Source organism: Electrophorus electricus, unplaced genomic scaffold (genome assembly GCF_041902795.1).
Source record: "Electrophorus electricus isolate QZ-2024a unplaced genomic scaffold, ASM4190279v1 Scaffold53, whole genome shotgun sequence".
Lineage (NCBI taxonomy): Eukaryota > Metazoa > Chordata > Actinopteri > Gymnotiformes > Gymnotidae > Electrophorus > Electrophorus electricus.
Genome location: NW_027658771.1, coordinates 343,598 through 355,977, shown reverse-complemented (window position 1 = coordinate 355,977; position 12,380 = coordinate 343,598). Strand labels below are relative to the sequence as shown.

The following is a 12,380-nucleotide window of genomic DNA, read 5'->3' as shown; positions in this document are numbered from 1 at the left end:
TCCTAAATAGAAGTAGCATTATCACATTAAATGATTGAAGGTATATGATCACAGGAAACAAAAGAAAGTCTGATTGCCTTTAAACTAGGTTTGAATCCTTTAAGCAGACAACCTCAGAGCAATGGAAAACTGAGCCGAAAGCAAAAACTTTGGCCGAGTGTGAAAAGGCCATCCATAATTACCATAATAAATGTTATCTCACGGTGCACCCTTGTTGAAATGATGATCAAGTAGAAATGTGTTCATTTTCAATAGACTAGGTTCCTTTTTTCCATTACACTAGCATAATGTCCTTAGTGGTTGCAGCCTATTCTGGTAACACCCTCATAGCAGGACAAACATTATAGAAGTATGGATAGGCTTGCTTGGTGAATGTTTGTCTGAAGGTGTGCACATATCTGTTGTTGAGAGGATCAAAGAAGGAGATCAGACCACTGTCCCAGTCCAGGAGCACTCTGATCTGCTGGAGGGTCTGCTTCATGGCAAGAGGCATCAGCCTCTCGTCTGACACTCCTATCCCATATTTACCCTTGTACTAACCCACTTGCCACAAGCCATGCTTTATGAGGTCCTCACAGACTCACAGAAGAAAAAGTGATACAGCCTATTAAAGAATGTCATGCTTCAGTTACATGCTTTTTTCTGTACTCACACTTCCTCCAAATGTCTCACAGAATCAAATCATTTTCAACCTGCCATGAAGTGGATACAAATCAACAGAACGGCATAAAGAGAAACCACAACAACAGATGAATAAACAAAACAAGACTTTCCATGTTCAACTTGACATCTTTATTAGTTGGTAGTTGTTTAGTTGTTTTTATTTTTTGCTTTCTGCGGAATATGTAAGGACCTGTTTCCACTGAAATATAAACCACTAAACAGAACTAAAGTGCTGAAAGGCATATGTGGAAAAGGAAAACATTACACAATCAAAAACAACCATATTTTGTGCATCTTACTAATTAATTAAATTTCAGTTCTAATTCAATGATTACATCCAACCTAGACATACAGGTTTTGCCTGTTAGAACATAGGGGAATCTTTTTAGCAATATATATTGCTGACTGAACTGACTGGCATCTATTTAGTGCAAATATCATGGTCATTCCATAGAAAACTACAATAAACACAAGCTGCAGTACAAGATCTCATCATGCATCTTACTGAGATGTAATCTGATCTCCATGTACTGTTCAGAGGAACTCAAAGTCTTTGTCCAGCTCTTTGAAATTAAAATATTAAGTCACAAATAATGATTCCTATGAACATTAAACATATGTAACAAATGTGTATTTTATTTGAATATATAGTGTTCTAGAGTTAAGGCACTCTCAGTAGAAGTATTCTCTCATAATGAATGAGACTACTGTTTGCGAAGGCAGGAAAGCCTCTCTCAGTGAGCTTGAAGCTGAATATGTGGACATGTGTATGACATAGAAGCCCATGCTCTGTGTCAGGCCTGTATTGCTATGACCCTCTGTGGAGGCTCTACTTCACAATGAAGGGGATTAGCGCTTTTGCCCAGTACCCACTGGAGAAGGTCCTCTCCAAGAGCAGCTCCCTTCTCTGGGCTCCACACCCACACATACACACACACACACACACACACGCACAGGGCCCACATCACACATGCACATATACACCAGTGACCCAGCAGAGTCCCTGATTGAAAGCCCACAAAGCCCAGAAGAAGCTTATAGGAGCAAAAGCTTCTAAGTAAGCAGGAAGAAGCTGCTGAATAGGACAAACACCACCTCTGCTCAGCATATCTGATTGGGGGAAATTTGTGTGAGTTCCTCAGAAGCAACATTTAAAAAAAATAACAGGCACATTGAAAGGAGAAACAGTAATTTCCATAAACTGTAAGAAACAGGTGAACTGGGGTTGGCAAGAGAAGAGGTTAAGAAAGGTCTGCTTGTGTGTGCACATGTGTGCATGCATACCAGCTTGTTCAATATTATTTTTCATTTTTATCACATACTGAAAGTTGCCTAGGTGCTCTGCTACATCAGTCACCATTCCAGAGGCCTTGATCCTGAAAGAACATGCAGGAATGGATGTTGGCAGATTCCATGTGCTGAATGTACACATAGAATTAACAGATACAGAATATATCCTCCTACAAGAGAGGTTTATTGGTAGCTACAAATACATAAAACAGTTTAGTCAAAGTGCTTCCAAAAAAGATCTTATAGCAACTTTAATGATAAAGCATACCAGACTTCACAAGTATTTTTGTTGCATAATTATCTCTGACTCACCCACTAGAGGGCACAACATCCCTATTTAGTCATTTAGTGGTAGTGAATGGCCTGGGCCAATTAAAATTAGACTAACCTTAGCCTTCTATGTTTTATTAAGTTATCCTCTCTTCATTATGTTACACCTACATGATTCAATTATTTCTCCAATTCCCACAATGCCTTAGACTCAACCGTCACACTAATCCTTTAAGGTAGAAGTTCTCCTATTGATTAGTTGTCAGCCTTAGTCAGCTTTATGATTGTATAAGAGACATTAAATTTAAATTATTCAATTGTTTAGTTATTGCAATTAATTTGTTTAAAAAATGTTACAATGGTGTAATAGTCAGCAAATATATCTATGTGTAAGGATATAGGCATGCAAATTTTGATACAAGGTTACTTATTTATGCATTTTTGATGATGATTATACTACTGCAGCGCTTTGTGATGCTAATTAGACTACTGAAGTGCTGTGTGATGCCAGCTAGACTACTGCAGTTCTGTATGATACCAGTTAGACTACTGCAGAACTGTGTGATGCTGATTAGGCTAATACAGTGCTGTGCGATGTTGATTGGACTGCTGCAGTGTTGTTCTTTATGGGCTTCCTGTCTGTGGGTTAAAGAAGCTGCAGAACATTCAGAAAATGGCTGCTGGAGTTCTTACACACACCAGCTTAAGGGAACATATAACTACTACACTCAAACATTTACACTGGGTTCCTGTTCATGGCTGTGTGCAGTACAAAATCCTTCTCTTGGTTTTTGCCCTCATGGTCTGACCTGTCCATCCCTTTCTGGCGTTCCTCATATGTCTTTTCCTTCACTCTGTCTCCATCCCTCTGACACTCATCTGCTGTCTGTCGCTCACGTCACACTCTGCACTATTGGCGTTTCTAGAGCTGCAGACCCAAGGCTTCTTCCTCCAGCTGCTCATTTACAATAATTTCATAACTCATCTCTTTGTCTGAGATCATTTCAACCTTTAATTGGTTACTATAGTATGCACTTGCATCAATATTATGTCTATTTTTTTTTTTATACCAGTTTTATTCCCTCCTGTTATCTTATTTATATATTTGAAGCTTCTTTATATTTTATTTGACCTTTTTTATATTGTATGATCTTGTAAAGTGCCATTGGGTAACAAGAAATGCACGTAATTTCTTAATTAGAATAAAATTCTTCTTCTTCTTCTTCTTCTTCTTCTTCTTCTTCTTCTTCTTCTTATTATTATTATTATCAAACAGTGTATTGATCATCCTTTCAAAGGTTGCTGGTGTTACTTTTGGGCTATTATTATCAAATTTAGAATGGTGCGTTTTGCCTGGAATTAGTTTCTTTTGTATTGAGCAACCTAATGGAAAAAGTTGTTCTTGAGCAGATAATCTACTATTTTTCACTTAATGAATCGTTGATTTCAAGCATGCCTATAAAGCAGATCATTCTACGTGCACAGCACTGACAAAAATGATCGACAAGATATTTTTACAAGAAAATGATGGTCGGAATCGTATTACTTGACTTTACTGTGGCATTTGTTATTAACAAAACAAAGTATATATGGGTTTAGTCTATGGTAAAACAGCAGTTTCTCCTCCCCTAGATGCTTTCATTGTGGTGTTTCCCAGGGGAGCTGTCAGGAAAGAGCTGTCTAAGCTCTGGTTAGCTGAGAATGAATCTGCAAGCCTCACACTGCCCTGTCAGTAAGGAGAGCGAGCATGCCTCTCTCATGGCTCAGAGCTCAGGAGAGGCTGGCCTGCGGTCTAATGGGCGTCTTTAGGAATATCTGTGATAGTAAACACAATATAAATTATGCGAGAGCTCAACATAGTCACACTGCCAGGCAGGTTAGTTAAACCAAAACCCAAAACAGGTGCAGCGTGCAGATCTGTATTGTCTTGGTCACCACAGTATGGAACAAGTTACCAACTATGATCATGGGAGTACACAGTTTTGTTGGTGGAGCCCAGGAAGAGCAGCTGCTACCTCAGCTAATGGGGATCCAAATAAAGACACGAAAAACAAAGACATTTCAGTAGTTATAGGAAGTAAAGCTGTTCTGTAGAATTCAGAATTACAACTCAGACTGCATATTTTTGCAGGACACAGTTATATTGTTTTGCTGACAAATATGAAAGGATGATATCAAAGTTGTTGTTTTGGAGCAGAACAGCATCTAGTCTGGTAGGCTACTACTTCAACTACTCACTTCTTCAAGAGGTATCCACAGTACTTCAGGTACAAACCGTTCTATTCTATCCTCTACAGATTTCTGTGAGTTTATGTTTGCATAATATGAATTTCTGTTTACATTCATCAACTTTTTTTATGAAATATACTGTATAGTGAATTTGCTGAAGTCTACACCATAATGAAGTTTATGAAAAACAATGTTTATGAAAAAAAAGCATTTAAATGCTCATCAATCAAAGAGTATTAATTTTGTAAAATGGTGGGTAGTTAAAATAGTATTATTTTCTGCTTTCTACTAATTTTACTTCACTTGTTGTGAAGGAAAAAAAAACTACCAACCACATGTAACTTATGATGTGTTCTAATCTGAAATTGTTTAGTGGATGAAACACTGCAGGTGCTGTTGTTGTTAGTGCTAACTGCTTTATAGTACAGAAATAATAAATGCTGAATCTCCTGATTGTCTTATTATCGCAAATTTTCTGCCTTACTCTATTTGAGGGAAAACAATGGCGCTGTCAAAGCTCAACCAAGCTACTAAGAGTTTCACCAAAGCACAGGATTACAGAAATGACATGATGCTGCTGATGCAGCCCTATGCTAACTGGGAGCAGTATCTATTGCCGGCACCCGTCTCCATCGATTTACTGGCTCAGCTGGTACGCATTTCTGCTGCAGATGACTTCTCCATCAATAAAAATCCACCAAAAGATGGGTTCAAATTCATCAGATACCCCAATTCTTTTAGGGCCTGCCTCTTTCAAGTATGTAATGGTTGCTGGCAAGCCTTTAATGTTGCTCACAAGAACATGGACCAAATTCGTATGTACACCAGACAGGTTCCAGAGTACATCAAAAACTCAGTTGGGCTCATAATACAGGAGGATGATGGTCTTGTCCAAGCCTTCTTACCAGCTGAGCTTCAGAACATTGCGCACATATCATCAGAATGCTTAAACCTGGCCATCATGACTGAGAAACAATTCTCAGATATCATCAAGCTGATGCAAGAACTGGTGGAGGCTTTGGTGAATGCAAGACAGAGTCATGATGAGGAGATGGAAGAAATCAAGAAAAACATTGAGATAGCAAAGATTAAACGGGCTGAAGCTAAGGAGGCAAGCGACAGGGCCGAGGCTGCTTTCAATCTGGCTAATGAAAGATTAGCTGAGGACAGAAGGGCCTACCAGCAAGCAATGAAAGATTTGCCAAGTGGATGGGGCCTTTTTGGCCTGAAGCTAATATCAAGTATGTCAGAGCAAGCAATATCAATAGCCTGTGCGTTTGCAACAGAATTTCTTCCAGGACAAATTATCCAAACCTATCTCCAAGCGGACACTATTACACCAAAAGCCATAACACATGTGATCAAAAACTTAAAAGGCACTCCTGAAAGCCACAGAAACATGGCCACTGGAATGAAGAGTAACGTGGATGAAATGTTGGCAACAAGTAACATATTTTCTAAATCTATAACATTTCTACTAGTGGTTGAGAAAATGGAAGAACTTTGCAAAGGTAAGGAAATAAATTGGCCTGAGGTGTATGATCAGGAGAAGCAAACGGTAAAGTCTGATTACTTGGTGGGACTATTTCAGCAAGTCAGCAGAGATATACAGCAAGAAGCTGAATGCCCGATTAAATCCGAGGCACTAGGCATCTGTGACAAGGGTATCTCCACTTTAACAGAGCTAGGTAAATATGCTCCAGAGGGGAAATGTGATGATGCCAAAACAGAGGAGCTTATTAAAGCCATTGACGAACTGAATGTAAGGGCCATGGCCTTTTATTCCAAAAGCAAGTCTTTTACAAATCAGCCATCTTTCTTGACAGCACCCCCAAGTCAAGTCAACAGCAAATCTATGACTCAGCAAATACAGATGTGGTCCAGATGCACTTAAGACAATCTCATCTACGTCTACAAATGGCTGAAACCCAGCTAAAAATTGCAAATGAACGGAACGAGAAGACTATGGACAACTTGGATCAGAAGAAAAAAGCTCTTGCTGAAATTGTGAGTGAGCTGAAACATTATAATCTCAAGGAGATCGACTTCAACAAGAGAATTGTGGTGCTAGCGAAAGGCCTGGAAATCATGGGGCAGGTGAAAGAACAGTGGGAGAAACTGGTGCACTTCTTTCAGATCATTTCAAACATTGTTAAGACCACTCTTAGTGAAAATCTTAAACATTTTAAACAGACTGTTGAAATAGCTGTAGAGAACAACTACACCTACAGCATGTTTGTCAAAGACAAAATCTACACTAATGCTCTGAATGCTTCTGCCTACGCCTATTTGGTTAACATGATGTCTACCACTTACACTGAGGTGTCTGTCCAGTACCTGATGAACAATGTCAGTACTCTGGGAAGACTGATGACCATGGATCCAAACTCACCTCAGTTCCTTGCAGAGATTGACAAGTTAGGGAAGGAATGCGAATCTGCCCAAAATGGTATCAACAGCCTTGCAGCAAGAAACAGGAAGGAGTTGTACAACAGATGCGAGGAAAGAATAACTCAAATCAAGACAATCCTTACCCCAGCACTGGCCCCACTGAGTGAAAAGGACAATCTCAATCTGAAGAAGGCAATAGATGCAATGAAGGAACCAATTCAGAAGGTGGAGGAAGACAAACCAGCAACTGAGATGAAGGCTATAACTGAGGATGATGCTGACCAATATGCATAACTTCATAATAGTGCATTTAATAGTGCATTTTCCTATACTTTTCTTTTCTTTTTTCTGTCATTTTAATGTAGTATGTATACAGTATTACATTTGACAAAAACATGATTAGAAGGTTTGACCTAATTCCTGTCTGTTAATTTATTCTGAATAATCAATTTTGTTCTTTTGATTAAATTACTGCAGCATCATACTGTCTCGTATTGTTTTTCTTTGTGATTCAAAGAACTTTAAAATCCAAGAGGTAATATGTATGCCAAACAAACAAACAAAAAAACATTTCAGATTGCAGAGTAGCTATTACTAATTATTAGCTATTGCTCATCTCTTTTTCAGTAGAAAAAAGAAATTGGAGTTTAGATTTACTAAAGTGTAATGAGTGAACTAAAGCCATTAGATTTGAGTAAACTCACAATTCTTCACACATTAATTGTGTTGCACATTGAGTGTGAGTGCAGTGTGGTGAACAGGAATACAGGCTCAGTAAAGGAAGTAGCATTTCTTAGCAGCTAGGGTGGTACTGATGGGCCCAACATCTTAGTAAAAACAAAGTCTGACACTTTACACAAAAAAGAAATCACAGACACTATGATTTCATTATTTCAAAACATTAGATATAATGAATCATTTTAGTGAATTATTATGATTATGAATTATGACTGCTCAAGTAAGGACATCCATGTATGCAAACAAAGCCATTATAATACACACTCTCTCTATCTCTCTCTCTCTCTCTCTCTATATATATATATATATATATATATATATATATATATACAGTGCATCCAGAAAGTATTCACAGTGCTTCACTTTTTCCACATTTTGTTATGTTTCAGCCTTATTCCAAATTGGAATAAATTTTTTTTTTTCCCCCTCAAAATTCTACACACAATACCCCATAATGACAAAGTAAAAAAAGTTTGTTTGGAATTGTAACAAATTTATTAAAAATAAAAAAAACAAAAAAATCACATGCACATAAGTATTCACAGCCTTTACCATGACACTCAAAATTGAGCTCAGGTGCATCTTGTTTCCACTGATCATCCTTCAGTTGTTTCAACAACTTGATTGGAGTCCACCTGTGGTAAATCCAGTTGATTGGACATGCTTTGTAAAGGCACACACCTGTCTATATAAGGTCCCATAGTTGACAGTACATGTCAGAGCACAAACCAAGCCATGAAGTCCAAGGAATTGTTTGTAGACCACTGAGACAGGATTGTATTGAGGCACAGATCGGGGGAAGAGTACAGAAAAATTTCTGCAGCATTGAAGGTCCCAATGAGCACAGTGGCTTCCATCATCCATAAATGGAAGAAGTTTGGAACCACCAGGACTCTTCCTAGAGCTGGCCGCCCAGCCAATCTGAGTGATCGGGGTAGAAGGGCCTTAGTCAGGGAGGTGACCAAGAACCCAAGGGTCACTCTGACCGAGCTTTAGCATTGCTCTGTGGAGAGAGGAGAACCTTCCAGAAGGACAACCATTCCTGCAGCACTCCACCAATCAGGCCTGTATGGTAGAGTGGCCAGACGGAAGCCACTCCTCAGTAAAAGGCATAAGACAGCCTGCTTGGAGTTTGCCAAAAGGCACCTGAAGGACTCTCAGACCATGAGAAACAAAATTCTCTGGTCTGATGAAACAAAGATTCAACTCTTTGGCCTGAATGCCAAGCGTCATGTCTGGAGGAAACCAGGCACCGCTCAGCACCTGGCCAATACCATCCCTACAGTGAAGCATGCTGGTGGCAGCATCATGCTGTGGGGTTGTTTTTTGGCAGCAGGAACTGGGAGACTAGTCAGGGAAAGATGAATGCAGCAACATACAGAGACATCCTTGAAGAAAACCTGCTCCAGAGTGCTCTGGACCAGGGTGAAGGTTCATCCAACAGGACAATGGCCCTAACCACACAACTAAGATAATAAAGGACTGGCTTCAGGACAACTCTGTGAATGTTCTTGAGTGGCCTAGCCAGAGCCCAGACTTGAACCCAACTGAACATCTCTGGAGAGATCTGAAAATGTCTGTACCCCGGCGCGCCCCATCCAACCTGATGGAGCTTGAGAGGTTCTACAAAGAAGAATGGGAGAAACTGCCCAAAAATATGTGTGCCAAGCTTGTAGCATCATACTCAAAAAGATTTGAGGCTGTAATTGCTGCCCAAGGTGCTTCAACCTAGTATTGAGCAAAGGCTATGAATACTTATGTACATGTGATTTTTGGTTTTTTTATTTTTAATAAAGTTGCAAAAACTCCAAACAAAGATTTTTTCACTTTGTCATAATGGGGTATTGTGTGTAGGAGTTTGAGGGGAATTTTTTTTTTTTTTAATCCAATTTGGAATAAGGCTGTAACATAACATTAAATGTGGAAAAAGTGAAGCGCTGTGTGTGTGTGTATATATATAAATATTTGTCATTTCACTTTTCTTGGGGATTAATTAGTCCAGAGGCCTATAAGAGCTTGTCAAGGAAAAAACGTGTGTATGGGTGCATGCATGTATGTGTATATGTATATTAGGAACCAAGCATTAAACCATTAAGCTGCAATAAAACTGAGACACAATTGTCTTGGAGAAAAGAAAAACCATGTTCAGTTAGCACAGGCTGTATCAAAAGCCATAGAACCAGAGGACATTAAAATCATAATTCTCACCTTGCATAATCTCTCATGATTCAAATGTATATGTAAACAGATATGCATTGGTGTGTTGTAAGGTGTTCTGCCATTATCTGATGATATGTTTGCAGAAAGTGTGTTACATCTCTAGAGAGACAATTGCCTCCTGGCCTCTTTTTGGTGGAGAATGGAAAAAGATACACATATACACAGACCCGCGCACGCATGCACACACACACACGCACGCAGCATTAGTTTAGCTGCAGATGCAGTTACTGCATCAACACTTCTAACGTGACTGCCATGTGGCCTCTGCAAGTCCAACCCTCATCAACATGTGCTTCATGTATCTGGATCTCTTTTTATCTCATTCTTATTTTTTATGTCATTCTTTCTCTTTCTCTCTTATCCCTATAGGCTCTATTTGCTTTCTGCTAGCAAACAAGAGGTTAAAAAGACTATAAGAACCATCTCATGTACAGACAGTGGAGGGGGGGGTTGAGATGTGAGTGTGTATGCACTCGTGTCTGTATTTGCCAGTGCCTCTGCCTTGCAGAGCTTGAAATGAGTTCAGAGGCAGTCTGGAGATGAGACTGATCTCTTCCTTCCTTCTTTCTTCCTCCCTCCTTCTCCCTCTTTCTCTCTTGTTCATTGCCCTGGTTTTAGGAGTGTGATGCGATGGATTTGGGAGCGGAAAAGTACACAAGCGGATGTATGGGCTTCTGCTGCCCCTCCTCTCCACCCGAGAAGCCGATCCATGTCCTATCACCATTCCTGTGAGAGTGTGCATGAAGGGGAGAGAGAAGGAAGGGAGCCAGTGCTTGTGTGTGTGTGTGTGTTTGTGTGTGTGTGTGTGTGTTTGTGTGCATATGCGCATGTGTGCATGTCCCAGCACCCATTCTGAGGGGAGGAGGGAGCTTTAACTGGCCGTTGGATGTCACAGAAGCAGGAGTGTGTGAGAGAGCGCAGACAGAACAGCCGGGGGTCCTGACGGAAGAGGGAAAGACTGTGCGGAACGACAAGACAAGGGGCTGGCACGTGGACCTTTCAGCCAGCGCTTGCAAGGCATTGGACAATAGGAGCAGGCTGCACTACAACTCTCTGCCTGGAGCCCAGAAGCTGGTGTTGCCTGAGTCTTGACTTTGCGTTTTCTGAACGTTACGGCGGAGAGCCACTGTGCTGGGGGTCTCGTGGGCATTGCCAGTGTGCTGGAGGTGCTGGGTGTTACCTGTGCAGTGCGTCTAAGGTTTGGGTGAGGGAGGGAGCAGCAGGGGAACATGGCTGTACAGCTGATGCCTGAATCCGCCATCTGCCTCCTTATGGTAAGTGAAGTGTTCGATCCCCTCCAAGACAGGAACACACACACACACACACACACACACACACACACCTATAGCAGTGACTGCCACACCCTAGGGACAAAGTCTTCATTGGTCTCTCTGGCTAGATTGCTCTAATGTATTTGATTATTGTTCTCTAACACTCCCACCCTCCCTCTCTACACTCTCCCTCACTCTCTCTCTCTCTACCCCTACACACAGCACTTTGACCACGTGTACCTCTGCAGTAGGACAGCAGAACTAATGCAGCATAGAGATAGTCTCTATACTTAACATTATAATAATAATCTGCAATGCTTGAGAAATGCAGACTGTGGAATGTGGATTTTAAAATTGCAGGTCACCTTACCAAATTGTGGACTATTAAATAAAGTTTGTTTTATTATGCAGACTGAGTGTGTGTGTGTGTGTGTGTGTGTGTGTGTGTGTGTGTGTGTGTGTGTGTGTGTGTACACTGACTATTTCCCTTTGTTTGTTTTATCATTTTTATTTTCATTGCAAAATCTGATGTGTGTGTAGTCTTAAATAGCGTCTCATATGGAAGGTAAACACATACTTTCAGAGTTAGACTGATTTGACTGAAACACTAATCAATATCTTAACATTGTTTAACTGCAAAAGTGTATAAATGGTTTTGATAACCACTGAAAAGATATGGAATGATGAAATGTATGTAGGGCCATTCTAATGTACTACTGACCAATCATTCTCTGCCTCAGGAAGTGTCCTTAATCTCTTATCCAACTCTCTGAGAAAAGGAGAGCGATAGAGAGAAACAGACAAAGAAATATGTAAATGTGCAAAGTAAATGTGTGTATCTTGCTTATGGTCAAAGAAAGAAATCTAATAATTCTGTACTAGACAAATGTGTGACAGATTTACTTAGAGAAGTAAAATAGTTTGAGGAGTTCAGAGTTTTAATAGTGTTGCAGAAGAACAACAAAAACATTGCCTGAATTTCAGAATCCCAGAAAACAGGCACAGAAAATTTGAGAGCAGACTGCTAAATTCAACTAAACAATCCAAAAGAGCAGGGGGAGCAGTGCCAGTACCAGACAGCGATGGCGCAGGTCGGGACACTCTCTATGATGCTGTTGCAGACCAGATCAGGATGACGGACATGCTGTCCTTCTTCAGTCTCCTCAGGAAGCAGAGCTTTCTTCACTAAGGAAAAAGTGCTCAGGGACCATGAGAGATTGTTTGTGATTTTAAGAGAGTGTATGTTCTCACTCTTCACTGTATGTATTGGGGTGTGATGCATTTGCATCCTTCTGTAGTCCATAGTCA

General features: G+C 40.3%; 1 long non-coding RNA gene across 2 annotated transcripts in view; it reads left to right on the top strand.

Annotated features, from left to right (window-relative positions):
* The window catches only part of LOC145656170 (uncharacterized), a 541,800-nt gene that overhangs the window by 220,410 nt on the left and 309,010 nt on the right, over positions 1-12,380 (top strand). For both annotated transcript variants that reach the window (XR_014121865.1, XR_014121864.1), the window contains exon 7: positions 10,420-11,075. This is a non-coding gene — a long non-coding RNA (uncharacterized LOC145656170). The remainder of the gene's footprint in view (positions 1-10,419; positions 11,076-12,380) is intronic.